At 45.0% G+C, this 21,743-nt stretch overlaps 1 long non-coding RNA gene across 6 annotated transcripts in view; it reads left to right on the top strand.

Moving 5' to 3' along the window:
• LOC112651459 (uncharacterized) overlaps window positions 1–21,743 on the top strand; it is a 155,837-nt gene that overhangs the window by 73,850 nt on the left and 60,244 nt on the right. For 5 of the 6 annotated variants that reach the window (XR_007410215.1, XR_007410218.1, XR_007410213.1 and 2 more), the window contains 3 exons: window positions 9,283–9,628; window positions 9,854–9,995; window positions 16,258–16,325. This is a non-coding gene — a long non-coding RNA (uncharacterized LOC112651459). Of the gene's footprint in view, window positions 1–9,282; window positions 9,629–9,853; window positions 9,996–16,257; window positions 16,326–20,063; window positions 20,202–21,743 lie in introns of all 6 variants that reach the window. The other variant, XR_007410217.1, reaches the window with a different exon arrangement.

Raw genomic sequence — 21,743 nt, 5'->3', positions numbered from 1 at the left:
AAGGCACAGTCACTGTAAATGGGTATTTCTATTGTGATGGAGCAGTTCTACTTAGTTCTGTTACATATCGGGAGTCTGGGGGGCAGGGAGCAGAGGCAGAGCAGGTGGAGAGAGGGAGGAGAGGGCTCTTGGAGGGCAGAGAGTGAGATTCTCCTGCAGAGAATGTGGGGCCTTCTGCACAGCTGGGCATCCACAGATGGCAAGGATCACATTTCCGGATCTGGTGTGAGCAGAGGAGGAGCAGAAGGCCTCTACTTTTGTGTGCATTTGGAGGTTGATACTGGTACCAGATGGGAGAGAAGTAATTTATTATTATTAATAACAATACCAAGATCTATGAGGAACTTATGTCCAGCACAGAGTGGGTTTAGACTATACATGCTTTATCTCTTGAAGATAACCCAATAGAGTAGGTACTATTATGATTCCCATTTTATAATTTGAGAAAACCAAGGATAAACATGGGGAAATAACCTGCTCAGGGTTGTATATCTAGTAAGTGGTAGAGCAGGAATCCAAACCCAGACCCCACTGAAGCTCATAGTGATTCATCCCCCAGCATGGCATGATTGTAAATGTCACAATTCAGGTTTAGCCAGTGTTTCTAGATGCCCAGAGTACTGACACAAGCAGAGTGGCTCCCCAGGGGCTGAGTGTTAGAGAGGGCAGTCAGATCACAAGATGTCCAAATAGGAGGAGGGACTGGAGTTTTTAACCAAAAATGGAGAAGAACCATAATGGACATGGTTGTTGTTTCTCTGACATTCACCACACCCTTCTCCCATTGTGTAGCACCAGTAGTGGTGGGAGGGAGAGGGGGTTCGGTAGATTGGCCCACAGCTTGGATGGACCCTGATTTGGTCTATAGCTAAGCCAACCAGGGAAGTCCCATCCACCTTGCCTCTGTGACTGGCTCAGACAGTCACATTTCAGGACATTTCAGGCCAATGAGATGCAAGCTGGGGTTTGGTAGGGGCTTCTAGGAAAGTAAGTCTGTGCTTTGATGAGGGAGGTTCAGGAAAGGGCCATCTCTCTGTCTACCCCCACCCTCAACAGCAGGCAAGAAAGCAGGTAGCTTTGCTGGCTGTTGGCAGCCACCCTGTAACCACAAGGGTATCCAGTCCTGGGAGATGGCAGAGCCACTAGATCAATCCCCCTCCCCTGCACAAGCTCCTACCAACTCAGGGCTGCCTCTCAGGCAAGTCCATAAATCTCCTTATTGTTTTATCCTCAATGAGCAGCGTTTACTTCTTGATGCTACAGCATTTTAACTGACCTATCCTGGGCTACAAAAGGAAGATAAATCAGCCTGATGTCTTTGTTCCCAGGAAAGCAGATTAGAACTCTGGGAGTTCTAACTAATTCCCTAGTCTGGGGAGCTAGGTATCTGTCTCCACACAAGGAGCTGCCTTCTAGTGAGTGCTGTAGCATTTGAAGCATCCAAACTCAGGCTGGGGAATCTTCAAGAGATTTCTAAGAGGGAGGAGAGACATGGCTGCTGGTATGTTCACCACCATCAAGGTGGGGACTCCTGGAGTGGGAGCAGGACTCTGAGGCAGGGGGTGGATGCTGAATGCCTCTCCCTGCTGCAGGACAACTTCTCAAGGAGAACTGAGGGCACCCATGTAGTTTTTCCTGCATCATCTCCAAAAGAGACCAGAATTTTAAAAATTATTTTCCCCAGACCCCCACATATTAAGAACGTGACTCAAAGTGGTGCTCATGTGAAGTGTATTATAGCTAATATGTTGGCTGTAAAGTTGGTGGTGCAGTCGCATTGTATATCTTAGTTTGTTGTATGCTTTAAAGTAAAATGGGATTTTTTGTACAATTAATGTGACTAATCATGCAATGTTCATTCTATTAGGCATGCCATGTAAATTCTTATCATGGCAAACTATTGTAAAGGTTTATTGGTTGTGGTATCTTTGCTGTCCTGACATACTGAGTCATATTTATGATTTAGTTATTGTGAAGTCCAGAGTTAGGAACACTTTGTAGCGTTGCTACAGCAATGTTGTTTTCATGGGGAAAAGGAAGGCCCATCCATTTTAGTCATTGTGCTGATTTATAAACACATTGCCTGTTCTAGGTTCCTTTCACAATCCCTTCTGGGCCTCTCATCTATGAATTTATTTGAACATTTAAAAAGCATTGACTGTTTCCAGTGTGTACTACCCGCTTGCTATGAGAAGCCTTGATTTCTTTTATTTATCCTAAACTTGTGTGTCCTGAGATGCCAGTATCTTTAGCATTCCCCACTTTGGATTACTCTCTCAGGACATGACAAGTAGCAGTGGCCTTTGTCATTCTCACCTAATGCCACCTTAACTTTGTTTTATATAAGTGGCTTATTTACTCTCCTCTACTGGGTTGCAAAGCAAATTAACAGTATCAGTGGATTCTGCTAAATGAAGACAGACTTAAGCAGAGGCCACAGAATGTATTGGTGCTACTTTGGCAGCCTTTTACATGGTGAAATGAGGGAGAACTTGGATCCTGACTGCCTTGCCCAGCATGTGGCTTTATGCAGGAGGATGGGTGAAAGGAGGGCCCTGTAGCAAGCAGTATGTTCTGTGTCGGTACTGAGTGAAGAAGGACTCAGGGTAGACAGTGGGGATTCTTATTTGAATTCACAAAAGCAGCTTTTTAGTTCCCAGGTAGAATGGCTGTTCCTTAATTGTCAGGCTCTTGTGCTTATTTTGTGACCTGCAAGATGGGCACAGGGCAGGAAGAATCAGACAGGTTCTCAAATACCTGAAACAATAGACATCATTTTCTTAAATTATCTCTGCTTCATATAGAATTAATTTTTTGAGCTCCAAGTCCCCTGAATCTCTTGCTGGCTGCCCTGAAGCATAAGCAGGCATGTTGCACCCTTTTCTTAGTCCAAAGCTGCAGATGTTTGTCTGAGATTTTCTCTTCTTGCCCAGTGCCAGAGAGAGGCCACACAAACTGCTTAAGGGTTGCCCAAGGGGCTAGACCCAGTGTGTGGCCCATCAGCCCAAATGCTCTGCGTGCCCAGCTCCACATTGAACCTCCCGTTCCTGTTATACAATGTAGGAAAATGAGACTGTTTGTAACCCGAAAGCCCATCGCTGGCCAAGGGCACTTGCTAGCAGAGATCTAGAGGAATTAAGGACTTCAGCAGCATACCTCAGTTCCAACTTTTGCTCTCCAGCCAAGAGGAGCTACTCTGTGTGCATTTTTGTGCACACTTGTCTTTCTCTCTGGCTTTTTGATAGCACAGATTGCTAGTCCTTATCACGGGCTGACTTTGATCATGCATTCACTCTTTCTAAAGCTCCCAACCAGCTTACAGGGTTTGTGTCATTCCTCCACTGGATGGATGAAGAAGCTCCTGCTCCAGGGAGGGAGGCACCTCACTTGGCATTACACTGCTTCAGGGTGGCGGAAGTAGGATTTCCAATGCTGAATTGTCCTTGTCTGCTGATTTGCTTATACAAAATTTGAGGGGCACTTGAAAAATGATTAGAAGTAGGAATGTGTTTGTTCTAAGTTCCTTGCCTTTCACAGCTGACTAGGCTTTTCATTTCTGCAGGTTATGAGGCTTTTGTAAAGGCAAGACACATGCTTTGTTCTCTGCCCCATAAAGTCTCCGTTGGCAGGGCAGGGAGCAGTGGGTTTCCAGGGCCCAGGAAGGTGGCACATTACCCAGAGGGTTATTGACCCTCATTTACTCAAGAACCCTGGGGCTGAGACTGAGGAGTCTAGGGCTCTCTACATGGTCTTGGGGAGGGGTGAATTTAATTCTGTTGCTTCTCTGGGTGTGAGAATAAACTTTGATGGGCTTCCGTTTCTGTCTCCTCCACACCGCCCCCCCAATACCCTTGCGTATATTGGCCTGTCTTACTTGATCGCCATTTCCCCCATGACTGTAATGGCCATTTTCATTTCTTCTCTTGTAAGTGATTGGTTTGTGTTTTCCGGCACCAATTCTAAGCCTACATCAGTAACAAAGAGAGGTCTCTCTGAAAGGCTGTATTTGCTTTCTATCCCTGGCGTCTTTTTGGCCAGAAAATGGGCATTCTGGAAAACATAGAGGACCCTCCTAGAAGACCTCCTTCCTGCCTCTCCTGCTGGCTTTGCTTGGTTTTCTCTCCTCACGTCTTTTTCATCAGTAGCGATTCCTCTGTTCCTTGACTCACGATGGTGAACCAAGGAATCCTCTTGCCATGTAGCAAGGTTCTACCCATGCTTGAAAGCTTATCTCAGATACTGCCGCCTCCATGAGGTGAGCCCTGATTATCCCCAACCGGGAGTCCTTCTTCGTGTCCTTAGCACTGATGGTCTATCTTTATCATTTTTTCTTTAAAACATGCCACTTCTCCATATTTCCCTAGTTGTAGAATCAGCACCTATCTATCACAGGAAGTGGAAAAGGCAGAAATGCACCAAGAAGGAAATGAGAATTCGCGAGATCATGATGGGCTCTAGCCCTAGGAGGTGCTGTGTGTGGGCACTCTTCAGAGCCCTTCACGTGCGCTCAGCCAGCTCACTTGCACAGCCACTCCTGGAGGGGGCTCTCGTCAGAACCATGATCTTACACACGAGGAAATGATATTCAAGGCGGTCATGACATGTCATCTGGGGCCCGTGTGACATGGAGATCTCACTGAACTTCCTTGACTGGCTTCCATGGCTGTGAGAGTCGGGGAGACCTGGGTCAAGCCACTGGACTTCTCCCTCTTCCTGCTCCAGGCTCTGCACAGCCTGGCATGCTGCTTGGATGTCCAGCTGGATGCCAGCTGTCAGGAGATTGTAACTTTCAGATGCCACCTCTCTGGTTTACTTTCTTCCTACTTCTCCCTGTGTGATTGTATCTCCTTGGGGCAGACACAGGCTGCCACACATAAAGAGAAGCTGGTTTTAACTGTGGGAATGAAAAGCACAAGAAGTAATATCCTGCCCTCCAGAAGCAAACATTTATGGAGTGCTTACCAGGTGCCAAACCCTGTTCTCGGAGCTGTGTGTGGAGGAACACAACAGCTCACACAACAGCTGTGTTATGGAGGAAGGGACTTCAGCACAGAGAGGTTAATAAACTTGACCAAGTTACACAGCTAGAATGTGGTGTGATTCGAGCTCAAGTGGATTTATTCCTTCTGTAACCTTACAATTAGAATGAGGATCAAGGAACAGTCTCATGGGCCTCTCCCCATCCTGAACCACAGGGATATCCCCAGGTTGGAGGGAGTCCTGGGAAAGAGTGGGTGTGGGCTGAACACAAGACAGGGGGACCTGCCTGAGGTCCAGGCAGAGAGGGGAAGGTCAGTGAGAGACAGTCAGGGGCAGCCTGGGAGCTGATCTGATGCCCACAGGGGAGTCCTGAAAGTTCTTTATCTAGTCACTCCAGCCTCTGGCCTTCTGAACACCTGTGGATCATTCATCAGAACAACACTCTTCTGAGCCTGGAGACTTTGCCAAGTCCTGTCCAAACAGCCCTGTGTGGACACCCCCATTTTTTCAAGGTCCATCGTAGCTGTAGCCCCTGGATATAGAGGCCAGGGGGTCTTGATACACAGAGAGATGGTGGCTGTGCTCTAGAACTTGGGTAGGAACAGCATTGAAACCCATTGTCTCTTCCAATATTCAAGGGACAAATTGAACATCATTACCATTCAGGTCTTATGAGATCAGAAACGGATGGTCATGTGGATGAAGGCTGGGAAGACTTCTTAGAGAAAGAAGAGAAAGAGCCTGGTTCTAGAATGACTGAGACAAATTCACCTGGAGGAGGTGTGAGAAAGGAGCACACGCCAGGCTGAGGACAAGAGCTGAGAGAGGGGAATGGCTTGGCATCCAAGGATACAGACTGAGAGAAACCTCCAGAAGCTGGGTTAAGGTAGATGGCAGGTCGTGTATCATTTGGGATGGGGGGTGTGATGAGGTCAGGAAGAAGTTCGGGTGGGGAATCAGACAGACCTAGGCTTGAATCCTAGCTCTGCTACTTATTAGTTATGGGATTTTTGGTGAATCACATGTCCTACCCTCACCCAAGCCTCAGTTTCTTCATTTGTAAAATGAAAGCTGTTAACACCTACCTGAGGAAGCCCCAAGCAGGACTTGGTGAGATCATCAATAGACAGTGCCTAGCCACATATGTAAGACTTAACAAATGGTATTTATTATTCTTGTTCCACTGGCAAATCTTACCCACTGCTGCTTTATTTTATATGTTTTCATGCAATGTCCCCAAGTAGCAGTGAAAACACTTTCTAGTCTCCACATCTGAAAGAAAGTGGGAAAATCTTAGTGGATGTTCATCTAGAGAAAAATTATACAGTAGGCATAAAGGAAATGTTGGGATGCCATTTCTCCATCTTAATTTGCTTTTGGTTTGCCTTTCATGGGAAGCTGTATTCTTTTGAGTAGTTTTCCTGGCAAATATTGGAAACCTATGTTTGGTTCCTTTGTGCACAACAGGGTTGCATCTGGCTTCTGTCTGTGGATAAACCAGGGATCAGGAGAGCTGTTTGTCTTGTGATGGGGGTGGGATTTGCCCTCATCCATCCCACTGCCCTTTGCTGAGCCCATTTCTGGGAAATGGAAGCTGATGGAGCTGTGTTGCTGCATCTCTGCCCTCAGCCCTTCTCAGTGATTACCGCACCACCCCTGGCCGTCCTGAGGAGCTGGCCATCCTGGAAATGAGTCCCATATCGGGCTCCCCGCAGGGAGCCTGCTTCTCTCTCTGCCTATGTCTCTGCCTCTCTCTCCCTCTGTGTGTCTCTCAGGAATAAATAAATAAAATCTTAAAAAAATAAAGAGAAAAAGCCAACTTCTGGTTTTCCTGCCAGACTCCCCTGCCCCATCCATCATCATTTTGTGGCTGTGTTCACACCTAATGAATGTCTCCTGGGCATGTAGCCCAATGCCATGCAGGTAGTAGGCATCTGGTAGGTGCTGAGTGCCGAATGTGGAGGCCAAAGGTCATTTCGAATGTCTCCTTTATCTTTACTTCCTTTCTTCTTATGAACCTTTGTGTTTTGTAGCTCCTCCGTGGCCCTCCCAACGGAGGCATCAGTGTTAAAAAATGAGCTAACCTGATATCTGAACCTCACTCACCCATGTGTCACTTTACCAGTTATTTGTAATATTTAAGTACTAATAGACAGTATCAAATAGATTTTTTTTTCAGTTTTGGAAAGAGTGAATTCCTTTTTTTTTGTTTTAAATTTTAATTCCAGTATAGTTAACATGCAGTGTTATATTAGTTTCAAGTGTTGCAAAGAGTGATTCAACAATTCTGTCCATTACTCAGTGCTCATCATAAGTGTGCTTTTAATCCCCTTCACCTATTTCACCCATCTCCCTCTCTCAAATAGATTCTTAAAATGAACTTTTAAGAAAATTTAATCTCATTTTAAAGGAAAACTTCAAGGGCTTGATGAGCTAGTTACATTTTTATAGGCAAAAAAAGAAATCTGTATCAATTTGAATGAAATAAAATTAAGGTGTTCATTTGCATTCCACCTGTGGAATCTGTCTCACCTTTGGCAGATACAGTTGTTGAGTGAATCTCTTAATGGTGCAAGTGAGGAAACAGAGGACCAGTGGTATGAAGTTATTTGCTCAAGGTCACACAGCTAGCCAGTGGCTGAGCCTGGACTTGAACCAAATCGTCTGAGTTATTTATGCATCTTGGCAGCCATCTATCCGTCTGATTCATGTGGTCCCACGAAAATGTTTGGAGTGCAAGCACAGCTCCAGGTGTTGTGGCAGATGCAAAGAATACAATGGAGGGCCTGTTCTGGTAGACTCAGGGTTTGGTGGGGGAGACAGTATTCCGACAAGCCATCTCAGTGCTGAGTTATGTGACAAGAGCTGTGGTACAGACAGGAAAAAAAGATCATGGGAGAGAGGAGCTCAGGGTTTAGGACTGTCCATCTGGGTTCTTGTGCTGCTCTTATCCAGGGCTAAGGCAATACCACTCTCCTCGCAATAAATAACACTCAGCCACCCCATTTCTTGCCCCACAGTCCTGTCACGTGGCATAGTATGTCAGCTGAGAGAGAGCACTACCTCTGGGGTCCCTCCGATGTAAGTTCAAATTGGGTGTGCACATCACTAGCTCTCTGATACAGGCATGCTCTGTCTCCTCTCAGACACTAGCTTCCTTCTGTAAGATGAGGTTTACATGACCTGCCTGTTTGTTTGTTTGTTTGTTTATTTATTTATTTATTTATTTATTTATGAGAGAGAGAGAGAGAAAGAGAGAGAGAGGCAGAGACAGAGGGAGAAGCAGGCTCCACGCAGGGAGCGCGACATGGGTCTGGATCCCGGGTCTTCAGGATCAGGTCCTGGGCTGAAGGTGGCACTAAACTGCTGAACCACCAGGGCTGCCCACCTGCCTGTTATTTTATAGATGTGGAAAGGAAATGAAATCATGCATGTAAAGCACTGAACATTGTCTAGCCTCCTGTACATACTCAAGAAATGAAAGCTCTTATGTATTATTCTAGACAGATAGTTGTTACATATGCCTGCCATATCCCTTCCTCACACCACATCATGGGCAGCTTTTTCCTCTTCCCACCAATCTGTTTGATAGGCACACCTGGTGTGAGGGTCTTTAAAAAAGCCTCTCATGTGATGTAGGGGCTTCCAGTCAGAGTTCTGGGCATGTCCTTTGTCAAAGCACTCATCTCTCTTGCACATGCAGATGAAAAGGCCACCGTTAAACACAACTTGGGAAGTGACTCCCATTAACAAAAGTCAGCATAAAAACATGGTGGTCCCATGGTCTTTGAGCCAGGCAATTGGAGGTTAGGTTGAGTCTGTCTGACTTCATTTCTGGAGGCAAATGTAGTTCCAACATTACCCAAATTGGGCAGTGAGGAAATTCTCATGTTCCCAACACTTTCAACAATGTCTCATTATGTTTGATGAATCACAAATGGGCCCTTGTCCATGGAACAGCATGTGTCTCTCTGTAGTGTGTACAGTGCCTTGCTGTATGCTTGAACTAATTTCATAGGCTTGTCTCCACCATGGATAGTTACTTGCCTTCTTTTCTGATGGTTGCTGGAAGCTTGTTGTATCACAGAAAGCCAGAAAAGGAAAGTGCTATAATGCTTTCCACCGGGCAACTGAACATGTTGGGGGTAGTGCCCAGGAAGGAAAGTTGGGTTCAATATGAATTAAAAGTGAAGTGTTGGGTATCTTCAGAAAGGCACTTACCTTAGTTAACAGGTTGAAGAAAACTTTCAGGTGACCTGTAATTGTTGTGGTTAATACTGAGGTCTTGCTTTCTCTTGACAGGCAGAGGAAGGGACAGCAGAATATTGAAACAGCTCCTTGGACATGCCAGGGTCAAGGAGGCACCACAGACTGTGTGCAGAGACAGCTGATTTGCATCTTGTGTTGTTATGATGGTGAACCTGGACAATTTCATAGACAACAGAGAACCCCAGGAACACAGACTTGATTTCTAACATTCCAAAGGGAGGAAAGAATGGCTGGCATCTACTCAGTTCCAAGGACACCTGCCCTGTTGCTTTTTCCCACTGCATGGCACACATGCCTTGGCTGTGCTGAGCATCAGCCACTTATAAGGGGCCGAGGGCCAGCCTTGCTTGTACCATTTCAGACCTTTGCACCATTGCAGGTACTGGAATGCCCACATCCCCTTGGTTCCCCCGTGAACTCCTGGCCTGGCCAACTGCCAGCAGCCAGTGGCGACTATAGTTTCTCCAGCAGGCTTTCTTCACCTGCCATTTTGGGTAACTGCCTCTGGTCCCCTCATGGGTTTATACTTTCTCTGGTAGTACTAAGACTGAGAGTTAAAGTTCCTTAGCAATGACTTTGCTGATTGCTCTATCTCTTTAACTAGACAGTGGGCTTTCTGAGAGCAGGGACCTTGGCTGTCTTGCTCACTCTCATATCCTCAGCACAAAGGACACTTCCTGGCAGGCAGAAGGCACTCAGTAAGTGCTCAAGTGCCAAATGAAGACACGAATGAACAGCATCCACAGGTAATACTCTGTGTCTGGTGAGACATATTCAGTTTCCAGGAGATCTGAAACTCCTGCAGTTAAACATTCTAAGGTGTTACTCTATTGTCAGTAGAAGGAGCCCTTTAAAAGTCCCATCAGTGATCTGTTCTTATTCCTCAGTACCTTAGCATGAGCGAGTTTGCAGCATTACAAGGTATCTGAGGAAATGGACTGGTCTAGGTACAATTTTGGAGTGGAAGGGGGGCAGTATAACTGTGAGGCAAGAGGTGAGTAAGAATGATCTGGAATGAGGCTGTGGGCTACTATCCAAGCAGGTCTCTGAACTGAGGGGCTCCTTATGGGCATGACACCCAGGACAGTGTCCTTGTTAGAGAAGAGGGCTGGGAAGGAGAGGGTAAGAGGTCAAATGTTCCTATTAGCCAGAAGCCAAGCCTGGGGGACATTATACCTGGGGAGGGGTGTGGGGGAGGTGTCCCAGGTGAGTTTCTGGTCTTTGTTTTTTTTTTAAATAAATTTAGTTTTTATTGGTGTTCAATTTGCCAACATACAGAATAACACCCAGTGCTCATCCCGTCAAGTGCCCCCCTCAGTGCCCGTCACCTAGTCACCCCCACCCCCCGCCCTCCTCCCCTTCCATCACCTCTAGTTCGTTTCCCAGAGTTAGGAGTCTTTATGTTCTGTCTCCCTTTCTGATATTTCCTACTCATTTCTTTTCCCTTCCCTTCTATTCCCTTTCACTATTATTTATATTCTCCAAATGAATGAGAACATATAATGTTTGTCCTTCTCCAATTGACTTATTTCACTCAGCATAATACCCTCCAGTTCCATCCATGTTGAAGCAAATGGTGGGTATTTGTCATTTCTAATGGCTGAGTAATATTCCATTGTATACATAGAGCACATCTTCTTTATCCATTCATCTGTCGATGGACACCGAGGCTCCTTCCACAGTTTGGCTATTGTGGACATTGCTGCTAGAAACATCGGGGTGCAGGTGTCCTGGCGTTTCATTGCATCTGTATCTTTGGGGTAAATCCCCAGCAGTGCAATTGCTGGGTCGTAGGGCAGATCTATTACTGGCACAAAAACAGACACATAGATCAATGGAACAGAATAGAGAATCCAGAAATGGACCCTCAACTTTATGGTCAACTAATATTCGATAAAGGAGGAAAGACTATCCACTGGAAGAAAGTCTTTTCAATAAATGGTGCTGGGAAAATTGGACATCCACATGCAGAAGAATGAAACTAGACCACTCTCTTTCACCATACACAAAGATAAACTCAAAATGGATGAAAGATCTAAATGTGAGACAAGATTCCATCAAAATCCTAGAGGAGAACACAGGCAACACCCTTTTTGAACTCGGCCACAGTAACTTCTTACAAGATACATCCACGAAGGCAAAAGAAACAAAAGCAAAAATGAACTATTGGGACTTCATCAAGATAAGAAGCTTTTGCACAGCAAAAGAAACAGTCAACAAAACTAAAAGACAACCTACAGAATGGGAGAAGATATTTGCAAATGATGTATCAGATAAAGGGCTAATTTCCAAGATCTGTAAAGAACTTATTAAACTCAACAGCAAAGAAACAAACAATCCAATCATGAAATGGGCAAAAGACATGGAGAGAAATCTCACAGAGGAAGACATAGACATGGCCAACATGCACATGAGAAAATGCTCTGCATCACTTGCCATCAGGGAAATACAAATCAAAACCACAATGAGATACCACCTCACACCAGTGAGAATGGGGAACATTAACAAGGCAGGAAACCACAAATGTTGGAGAGGATGAGGAGAAAAGGGAACCCTCTTGCACTGTTGGTGGGAATGTGAACTGGTGCAGCCACTCTGGAAATCTGTGTGGAGGTTCCTCAAAGAGTTAAAAATAGACCTGATCTTTGTTTCTGGCTTCTTAGATGAAGTAATTCCCTAACCTACTTCCATTCATTTGTTAATTCATCCACGAAGGCAAAAGAAACAAAAGCAAAAATGAACTATTGGGACTTCATCAAGATAAGAAGCTTTTGCACAGCAAAAGAAACAGTCAACAAAACTAAAAGACAACCTACAGAATGGGAGAAGATATTTGCAAATGATGTATCAGATAAAGGGCTAATTTCCAAGATCTGTAAAGAACTTATTAAACTCAACAGCAAAGAAACAAACAATCCAATCATGAAATGGGCAAAAGACATGGAGAGAAATCTCACAGAGGAAGACATAGACATGGCCAACATGCACATGAGAAAATGCTCTGCATCACTTGCCATCAGGGAAATACAAATCAAAACCACAATGAGATACCACCTCACACCAGTGAGAATGGGGAACATTAACAAGGCAGGAAACCACAAATGTTGGAGAGGATGAGGAGAAAAGGGAACCCTCTTGCACTGTTGGTGGGAATGTGAACTGGTGCAGCCACTCTGGAAATCTGTGTGGAGGTTCCTCAAAGAGTTAAAAATAGACCTGATCTTTGTTTCTGGCTTCTTAGATGAAGTAATTCCCTAACCTACTTCCATTCATTTGTTAATTCATTCATTGACCTAAACCACTAACCCATTTCCATTCATTTGTTCATTCATTCATTGACTTAAACCAAACTGACCCCTTATAATGCACCAGAACCCAGTTGTCTGGGTATGGTGAAAAACTAAATAATTCTGGAGACATGGGATCGAGTCCCATGTCGGGCTCCCTGCATGGAGCCTGCTTCTCCCTCTGCCTGTGTCTCTGCCTCTGCCTTTCTCTTTGTCTGTCTCTCATGAATAAATAAATAAAATCTTAAAAAAAAAAAAAGAAAAAAGAAAAACGAAATGGACAAGTTTCCTGTCCTCATGGAGCTTATGGTCTAGTTGTGGAGAAACAGATACTAAACAAATAAATCTATTATGATACCAGATAACCATGAGTGTCTTGAAGAGAAAGGAGCAGGGAAGACCAGTGGTGAGCCATGGGATGCTGTTTTAGATAGGGTGGTCAGTGTGGCTACGTTGTGGCGTGGACACCAGGGCAGAGAATAAAGGAAGGGACCCTGCTATGTGGGGCTGGTCATTGGTGGGCGACAAAGAGATTGGATGCAAGTCTGGCTCCCTTGCTCATGGCAAGCATGTAGGATTGAGAGAAATATGTTCCTTTTGGAAATAATTCTTTCATCTGAGTGAAACTTTGACAGGTGGGTGTGCTGGATGTCGTTGGCTTTGAGTTGGCTACAGCATTTCCCACCAAGCCTCAGGTTGCTCCTTTGCTAAGTGAGGACATCTTTGATCCCTTTCACAGGGCTCTCTCTCTCTCTTTTTAAAGATTTTATATATTTATTCATGAGAGACAGAGAGAGAGAGAGAGAGAGAGAGAGAAAGAGGCAGAGACACAGGCAGAGGGAGAAGCAGACTCCCTGCAGGGAGCCTGATGTGGGAGTCAATCCCAGGACCCTGGGATCACGAACTGAGCCAAAGGCAGACACTCAGCCACCGAGCCACCCAGGTGCCTCTACAGGGCTCTCTTGAAGGTTAAGGGAACTGACATGTGAGAACAGCACCTGGTAACTGTGAGGGACTGCACCCTAGAGTATGATCTATGCTTGTCAACCTTCAGGGTGTGGAAGCTCTCTAGCAGTTGGTGGCCTACGGATTTGGGGGAGCTGTTGGACACTCTCCTTCATGCCCTTGAGTCTGACCCCTGACCTCTGCCCCAGGACTCCCATAAGGGTTAGGTTCCAACAGTTTGGAGGTAAACTTAACAGCTTTGTGACCTTGGGCACATTACTGTCCTGTGCTATTTCCATACCTGTAAAACAGGATCAGAGCAGTACTATTTCCTGGGGTGTGAGGAGAATGGAATGGATTATGCCAGGGGACCTGCAGCCATGGCTACCACATTGCCCTATGTAAGTGTCTGCCATTCTGCCCATTACTTCTCTTGCTCCTCAATGCCACTGTGACTTCCTGTGGGGAAGAGGTCTGTTCCTTTCATCCTTTGGTTCCCAACACCTATGTCAGGCTCAGCAGAGGGCAGGCCTTCAATAAATGTTGGATGAGTGCGTGGCTGGATGGATAGATGGATAAGTGGGTGGATGAGCTTCATTTTATTTCTCCTAAACTTTATGATCAAGGCTGAGAAGGAGATGAAGGAAAATGTGGAGGGTCCTGATTGTATAGTTTGGAGAAGAGGCAGAGCAAGGTGCAAGCTTTCCATTGAATCCCCTTTCCTGAAGACATGCCTGAGGATGGAGGTGAGAGGGGACCTGGGCTGGTCCTGCAGCTGACTGGGTGTGGGCTCTTTGCCCAGCACAGCACAGCACTATCCGTCTCATCTCCTCACAGCCATCCTGGGGGGCAGGAGTAGTACAGCTTCCATCTTACAGGTGAGGAAGCTGAGGCTTGAAGTGAACTGACTTTCTGAAAGCCACACCCAGGACTACTAATTCCAGAACCTTCACCCTCAACCTTTTGATTCACTGTTGGGTCTGTTCCTCAGCCATATTATTAACAGTTTTGCTACATAGTGCTGAGTTAAGGACTTACTCTTTGGAAATCCTTCTTTCATCTGAGGTAAATGGGGATCTTTGGCAGGTGAATATGCCAGCTCTGAGTGCTAGGCATTCTCAAGTTGGGATTCTTTACCCCACCCTCTTCTTGGAAAAATTCTATGATCTCTTCAGGGCAGTTTGCCTGAGTTCGTTCAATTCACAGGTAATGATGAAGCTGGTGTCTGATAATGTACACCCTGAATTTAGAAATGTGAAATCGAGAAAAAGGTATTGGGATCTTAGAAAGGAGGAAACACAGTGTTTTGAGTGTTTACAATATGCCAGCACCTTGTGTATTTTCTCAATAGTCTTCACTAATAAGGGCTTCTCCTGAAATTTGAACCTGGGTCTCTTAGGCTTCCAAACCCTGACCTTTATACTGGGAAAGTGCAGTTGGTTGTGTTGGAGAGAGGGCTCCCCAAGGTTCAAAACTATCTGTACAGAGTGTCTTGTTAGAAGGCTAAATGTATGTGAGTTCATAATTGCCATATTTTCTAATCATTTGACAGTTCTCTCATTTGCTCAATCTCAGAGAATGCTGGGTTTTCCTCTACCCACCTCCACCTTTCAGGGGAAATTTCATTGCTTGAAAGAAATCCCAGTGGTATATACCCAAAAGAATAGAAAGCATGGACTCCCAAGAGCTATTTGGAAACCTATGTTCATAGCAACATTTTTCACAATAGCCAAAAGGTGGAAGCAATGCAAGTGTCCATCATGACATGTCTGTATGTCTTTATTGTGCTTATTATGACTGTAACATCATGAATGCATAAGGAAAATTTAGTACTTACATACAGTGGAATGTTATTCATCCTTAGCAAGAAAGGACATTCTGACACCTGCTACAGCATGGGTAGATCCAGAGGACATAATGCTGAGTGAAAAAGACAAAAGGACAAATACTGTGTGATTCTACTTACATGTCAAATTCACAGAGATAGAAAGTGGAATGATGGTTTCCAGGGCCCAACGGGGAGGAAATGGGGGAACTATTGATTAATAGGTATAGAGTCTCAGTTTTTCAAGATGAAAAGAGTTACAGAGACAGATGGTGGTGATGGTGGCACAACAGTGTGCTTAATGCCACTGAACCATACATACACTTAAAAATAATTATGGTTATGTGTATTTTACCACAATAATAACAAAAAGAGAAATCCTAGGTGTGTTGCTGCAGTTTGATATTGTCTGATGGGAAGGATTTTGAATTTCACTTCAAGGAACTTACCTCTTTCTGTCCTTACCAGTTAATGGGTAGGAAGTAAGGGTAAGGTGTGTTTCTGTTGGGTTTCTCCAAGTAAAGCAGGTGCTTCAGTAACTCCTGGATTCCTGGACAAGTTTCTCATGGATAGAAAATCTCCCTCTCTCCTCTCCTCTCCTCTCCTCTCCTCTCCTCTCCTCTCCTCTCCTCTCCTCTCCTCTCCTCTCCTCTCCTCTCCTCTCCTTTCCCCTCCCTCCCTCCCTCCCTCCCTCCCTCCCTTCCTTCCTTCCTTCCTTCCTTCCTTCCTTCCTTCCTTCCTTCCTTCCTTCCTTCCTTCCATGTTTATCAAATGCCTACCATGTGCCATCCACTCTGCCAGACACTGGACATGAGAATATGTGATCTGTACCCAAATCTGCTCACATCTTCTTCCATTTTTACTCTGTTTTTGTCAGCGTATATTCTGTTTTGCTTAATATTGATTCTCACTCCATTTATTTTATTTTATTTTATTTTTTTTTCCCTCCAGAGTTGCTTCTACTTCAATTTCTGGTCCTTTCCTAAGGCTGAGTTGAAGGCTGCATCGTCAGAAGCTTGGTAAGTGTGGGTGACTGGCCGTGGCTTGGAAGCTGCTGAGAAGTTCAAGTGGGAAGGGCCCCAGAGAGTCAAGTGAGTGCTTTCAGTTTTTAGAGTTTGGCATCATGGGAATTTGCCTGGCCTGCTGGATGGAGAGAGGCTGACTTGGATTTTGTGGGCTTGGAAAGACAGTCAAAAGACTCTTCCTTTCTCTGAAATAGCTGTGCATTTGTTTAAAGACTTGAAATGGTTCTGATGCTGGAAAGTCCCTCTGTGTTTATTTTCACATCTGGGTGATGGTCTTCTGCCACTGAAGGACTTTTAATGAATCACTTCAGAGATTGCTTTTAATGTTTCCCAGATGAGAGGGGACTGGCGCTTGTCTTTTTTTTTTTTTTTCTGAGGCCTTACAGGGCAGGACTGACTTGGCTTCCTGGCTGGCCGCCTGGAGCTGTCCCTGGGGGTAGACAGACAGACACTTTTCATTTTGCTGGGAAACCTGTTCCGGCAGAGCTCTTCATCACAGGACTCTCTTTCCACGTGAGGAAGGGGGGAAAGGTGGACTGGAATATAAATAAAAGAGATAGACAGGTTTTAATTGGTTCAAGATGCTCCAGGTTGTGTGCCCTTCAGTAGCCACTGGCAGACACCACCCCTCTGCTTTCCCAGGCTCTTGTCCGCAGCAGTAGGAGCTCCAGGAAACAGCACCAGTTTCCAGAGCACAGTTTGGGGTGGGCTTCCAGAGCACAGCTTGGGAGGCTTGGGAAGGCATAGCTCACGAGTTATTGGCTGTCCGGTGTCATTTGATGGACACCTGTTCCCAGGGCCCTCTGCGAAGGCCAGCTTAGGCCAGTGTCTGTATGACCACTGCAGAGCAATGGTTACCACTCACCCTTAGCCTAACCAATGGGCTCCTTTGTGTCACATCCCTGCTCCCTATCCCTCTGTCCCTCCTCACCTCCACCCATACTCCCTGTTCCAGCCACATTTCTCACACTGTTGGATACTTTCCAGTTGCCCCCACCTCAGATCCTTTCTCCACTCTGCTCTGCCCAGCTCTAAGCCCCTGTAATTGGTACATCACCTAGGCTCCCCTGCCTTGCCCTCTGGCTTCCCGTTGGCCTCGGTGGATGGGGCGCCCCATAGGAGATCTGAAGAGGAAGGGAGAGAAGTAGAGGTATTGATTTCCTTGACTCCTGTTCTGTGGGGTCATTTGAGGCTGGCTATGTGCCTTAGAAGTCTTAGATCCTCTCAAGGTGACCTGCTGTATATAATTTTCTCTTTCTGTGTTCAGGTAACTGCTGCCTGCCTTCATCCTTTTGAGTCCTGGGATACTACAGTCCTTGGAGTCCTATACTATCTCTTGTGGATTCCCTATATCTTGCCACACCTTTGTCAGTAATCTGTTTACTAAACCCTTCATGTTGAGTATTCCTTCTGGCACTTAGACCGATATATACATGGTGTCATTTTATACACTGGGATCTTTCCCATGTTGTTTCCTCTTCTAAGAATTCCCTTCTTCACCTTGGCTGCTTGTTGAACTACTCCACGTCCTTCAAAAATTCATGGAAATGTCATATCTGTGAAGACTATCTTGAGTTCCTCATGAGGGTTTATTACTGCCCCTCTTGGCCTTCCTTCTCTCTTTGTAGTATCAGTCTTTTTCATATACCCTCCATCTTCATCCCAATCCCTTGCTAATCAGACCTGTCTAAACTTTCCCCACATCAAAATTTTGTAATGTTTAATTCCTTCAAAGTCTGATTCAGTGACTGTGCATGCTTCAGTGTGAGGCCCAGAGTAGATGCTTAATAAATGGTAGCTCTTATCAGTCTACTTCATACTAAAATGTGAATGGTTTAATGCATTACCTCTCCCAGGAGCAGCTTACATTTATGAAAGACCTTTAGAGTTAATATTACCTCCTATGAATCTCTAAATTGGCAGAGGGGTGGAAGATCAAGGGGTCTGTCTCTGGAGCTTCTCAAATTATATAAAATCCAAGGCCTCTCTGCCTGTAGGTTTGAGACAACAGAATCACTTCAGGTCAGTATTCAGCATACAGAGGCTACTTGGAAAGGGGACAGGTTGCTCAATAGTGGCCTGGGGGAGCAGCGTCTGTGGAAAAAGACAGATGTGACTGGACACATCTCTGCTCAGCTAATATACCCTTCTAGTGCTATTGGAATGTGATTTTCTAAATTGTGACTGGCTGACTTTCTTCTCCTGTGGTTGAGTTTGTAATAACATAGACTATGACTCTAGTTTTGCCAAAGTGGAAAAAAATGCCATCCAATGGATTTTTATGGTGGTTCTTAAACATTTTTTAAAATATTATTAAAGATGTAGCTCAGTAAGTCTTTAATGTCCTGCTTTGGGGCTGACGAGCCAAGGCACAGACTTAGGAGGCTGGGTGTGGGCAGCTGACGATGCTACACCTGGGAGGTGCCAACACTGGTTTAGTTGCTGTGTGCAATTTTGCCTAAAAATGGAGCTACCTACGTAAGTACAAATCCAGAGTATTTTGTTCGTCCATGGCTTGGGGCAGAGATCAAAGCTAAGTGTCTCACTCCTCATTAAGTTCAAGAAGCCAGGGAACTTGCTCTGTTCCAAGAAGTCCAGATACATCCTTTCTGGACTCTGGAGAATCACAGCTCATGTCTTAGGTAGAAGACAGGCAGGGCTGAGTGGAACCACCTCTTGCAACCTGACCTCCTCCCTGCTCTATGGAGAAGAGGGGCCAATCTTTTTTGATTTCATAATCAAGAAATTTGGGGACATGTTTTATTTTATTTTATCTATTTATTTTTTTTGGGGGGGGACATGTTTTATAAGAGCATCCATGCAGCTGGCAAAATGGCAGGGTTCTTGGGAAGAACCAAAAGTGGTGTTTGCTGAGTGTCTTGGAGTGGTTATAGGGCAGAGAGTTTCTCAGGGAAGGTGATAACCTCCGGTGAGCAATAGAGAAGGCCCAAGAACCCTGTATCTGCTGCTCCCCCACTCCCCACCCAGCTTCTTGTGTCATCAGTGTCCTGAATTCCCCCTTTTCCAGGAACTGCCATGTAGCCACTGTGGAGTCCCAAAACCTGGGAAGGAAGGCTTATGAACTGGACTGCAAAGGGTGTCTGTCCTGGTCGATAATGGCAGCCCGAGTTGACCTTCTGCCACATGCCTGAGCTTTCCAGCCCCCATTTGGTCATGGTCTCTACCACACAGCATGGCTGTGGCTCCACACACCTTCTGTGGCTCTCTGGTTGCATCTCTGTCCTTAGTAGATGCTCAGGAAGCATTTATCAATGGAATAACTGAACGTTCATCTGGTATCTCCTTGTTGTCCTAAGATGCAGTTCATTTCACTTCTCCTCAGTGTTTTCTTTTCTTGGGTTGGGCCCAATCTCGGGAAGCCACTTGCATTGGTCAGAGGTGAGTGACACACTTGCTTTGTGTCTCTGGTCTCAGGATAGCCGTTACTGTGATTCTAGCTTGATGGCTTCTGGGTATTGGACTCTGGACCTGCGCTACACCTTGCAGTGTTGAACAGGGCAAATCCCCCTTGTTTCAAAGAACTGCACGTAAATATATTCACATTTCAAAAATTTCCAGTCAAAACATTTTGGGAAGAACAGTCAGATTTTATAAAGAAAAAAAGGGCAGTTTAATGGGCAAAGAGATTCTGAGTAATTCTACGCTTGGGTGACAGTCCAAGTTAAGAAACCATTTGATGAATATTTTAATATTCATTTTCATAATTTGCAGCCTCTAGGATGCCTTGTTGTCGGAGCAGCTTCAGTGGGTCACATGGAGGGGCCCTAGTTGTCTCACTGAATGGTTGCACCTGATCAGAAAATGGTTGTCCGCCCCACCCATGGGGTTTCTACATCAGGAGCATGACAGGTGAATGTGATTTGCCTTAGGACTGGTGGTGGGGGGACAACGATGAGATATGCACCACCTTGGTCTTTCCTTCCCTCACACTTGGGGGCAGAAACGCCTTCCCTCGAGATCATGGACAGAGCTGTGTGCCCACCTGGAAGCAGTGGGGGTGAAATGAATGCCCTTGAGGAAGCCCACACCTGGAGTTCTTGGGGTGTTTGCTCATCCAGCTGTGCACACCTGCTCCTGGCTTCTGACCGCCTGTTCCCCCGTGTGGGTGCATTGGGTAAAGCAGAACCTGGGTAGAGATGGTGAAAATACTGCTCCTAACTTTTGTGGAGCATTCTGTGGCCTGAGGCAGGTCTCTTTCCACCTTTCTGCCTCAGTTTCCCTTCTCATATGGCATAATACGGCAAATGTTCTGGTGCAGCCAATAGGAGATCATGCTCTGCAGAGGGCTCTGTCCTCACCCAACCCCGTTTCCTCCCATCTCCTTAGTGGTCGCTTTTCATCTCTTGTTACTTCTCGATTCTATTTTACTCTCAGCTGGTTGCCAGTTTCTCTCCCTCTCAGATGCATGTTGATAATAACTTGAGGGTTATTTTCTTTCAAGACATCTGCACATAAAAGAGGATTCTGGAAAGCTAGAAGCCTTCAAGGTGCAGACGAAAAAGTCTCCAATGATGATATTTCAGCAGAGATTTGGGTTTTTTCTTTTTCTTTTTTTTTCAAAAGGGAGTCTTTTCTAAAATGCCTTCCATCTCATCATGGTAGCAAAGGAGCCTTTATATAATTGAAATCATAGAGTTTTTTTTTTGCTTAATATCATAACTATATTGTCATTAAAATTGTTTTAAAGGCATCTACTTTTCTAACATTTTCTTATAAAAAGCTTTCAAACAATGCAGAAAAATTGAAGAAATTTTAAAGGGAGTGCTCACATACCTGCCATTCAGAGTCTACATGCATTAATATTTTTTAAAATTCATTTTTATTTATTAAATTAATAATTTTTATTTTTTATTTTAATTTTTTAAAGTTAAAAATATTACATGCATTAGTATTTTGCTGTGCATGGTTTTATCATGTTTCTCTCCATCCAGCCCTCCCCCTCTACATCTGTCTGTAAATTTGGGGGTGCATTTCAAAGTAAGTTGCAGCCATTAATACACACCCACAGTATACTTCAGCATGTATGTATTATTAGAGTTCACTCTTTGCTTATAGTTTTTTTTCTGAACACACAATAAAATGCACACATCTTAAGTGTACTGTTTGTAGACATTAATCTCTGAAAATGTCATTTCTATTTTAGTCGTGTATTCCCACACTTCTTCACTGAACAGTTAATTAATTAACAGTGGCCGAATGACTGTTCTGTTTTCCCCATTTGGAAGCTGGAGGCCTAGGCTCCTTCTTCAGCAAGGAGAAATAATCATTGTCCCATCCAATTCCCATCCAGTGTGATCTCTTGACATCCAGCAAAGGATGCAGACCCCTCCTCTATCCTCCTCCCTCTCCCCTGCCACCCTGGGTCAAGGACTCCTGGAGCCATGTCCTGGG

Source organism: Canis lupus, chromosome 4, assembly GCF_003254725.2.
Source record: "Canis lupus dingo isolate Sandy chromosome 4, ASM325472v2, whole genome shotgun sequence".
In the NCBI taxonomy this organism is placed as follows: Eukaryota; Metazoa; Chordata; class Mammalia; order Carnivora; family Canidae; genus Canis; species Canis lupus.
Note: the sequence above shows the minus strand (reverse complement) of the source record. Positions and strands in the feature narration are given on the sequence as shown.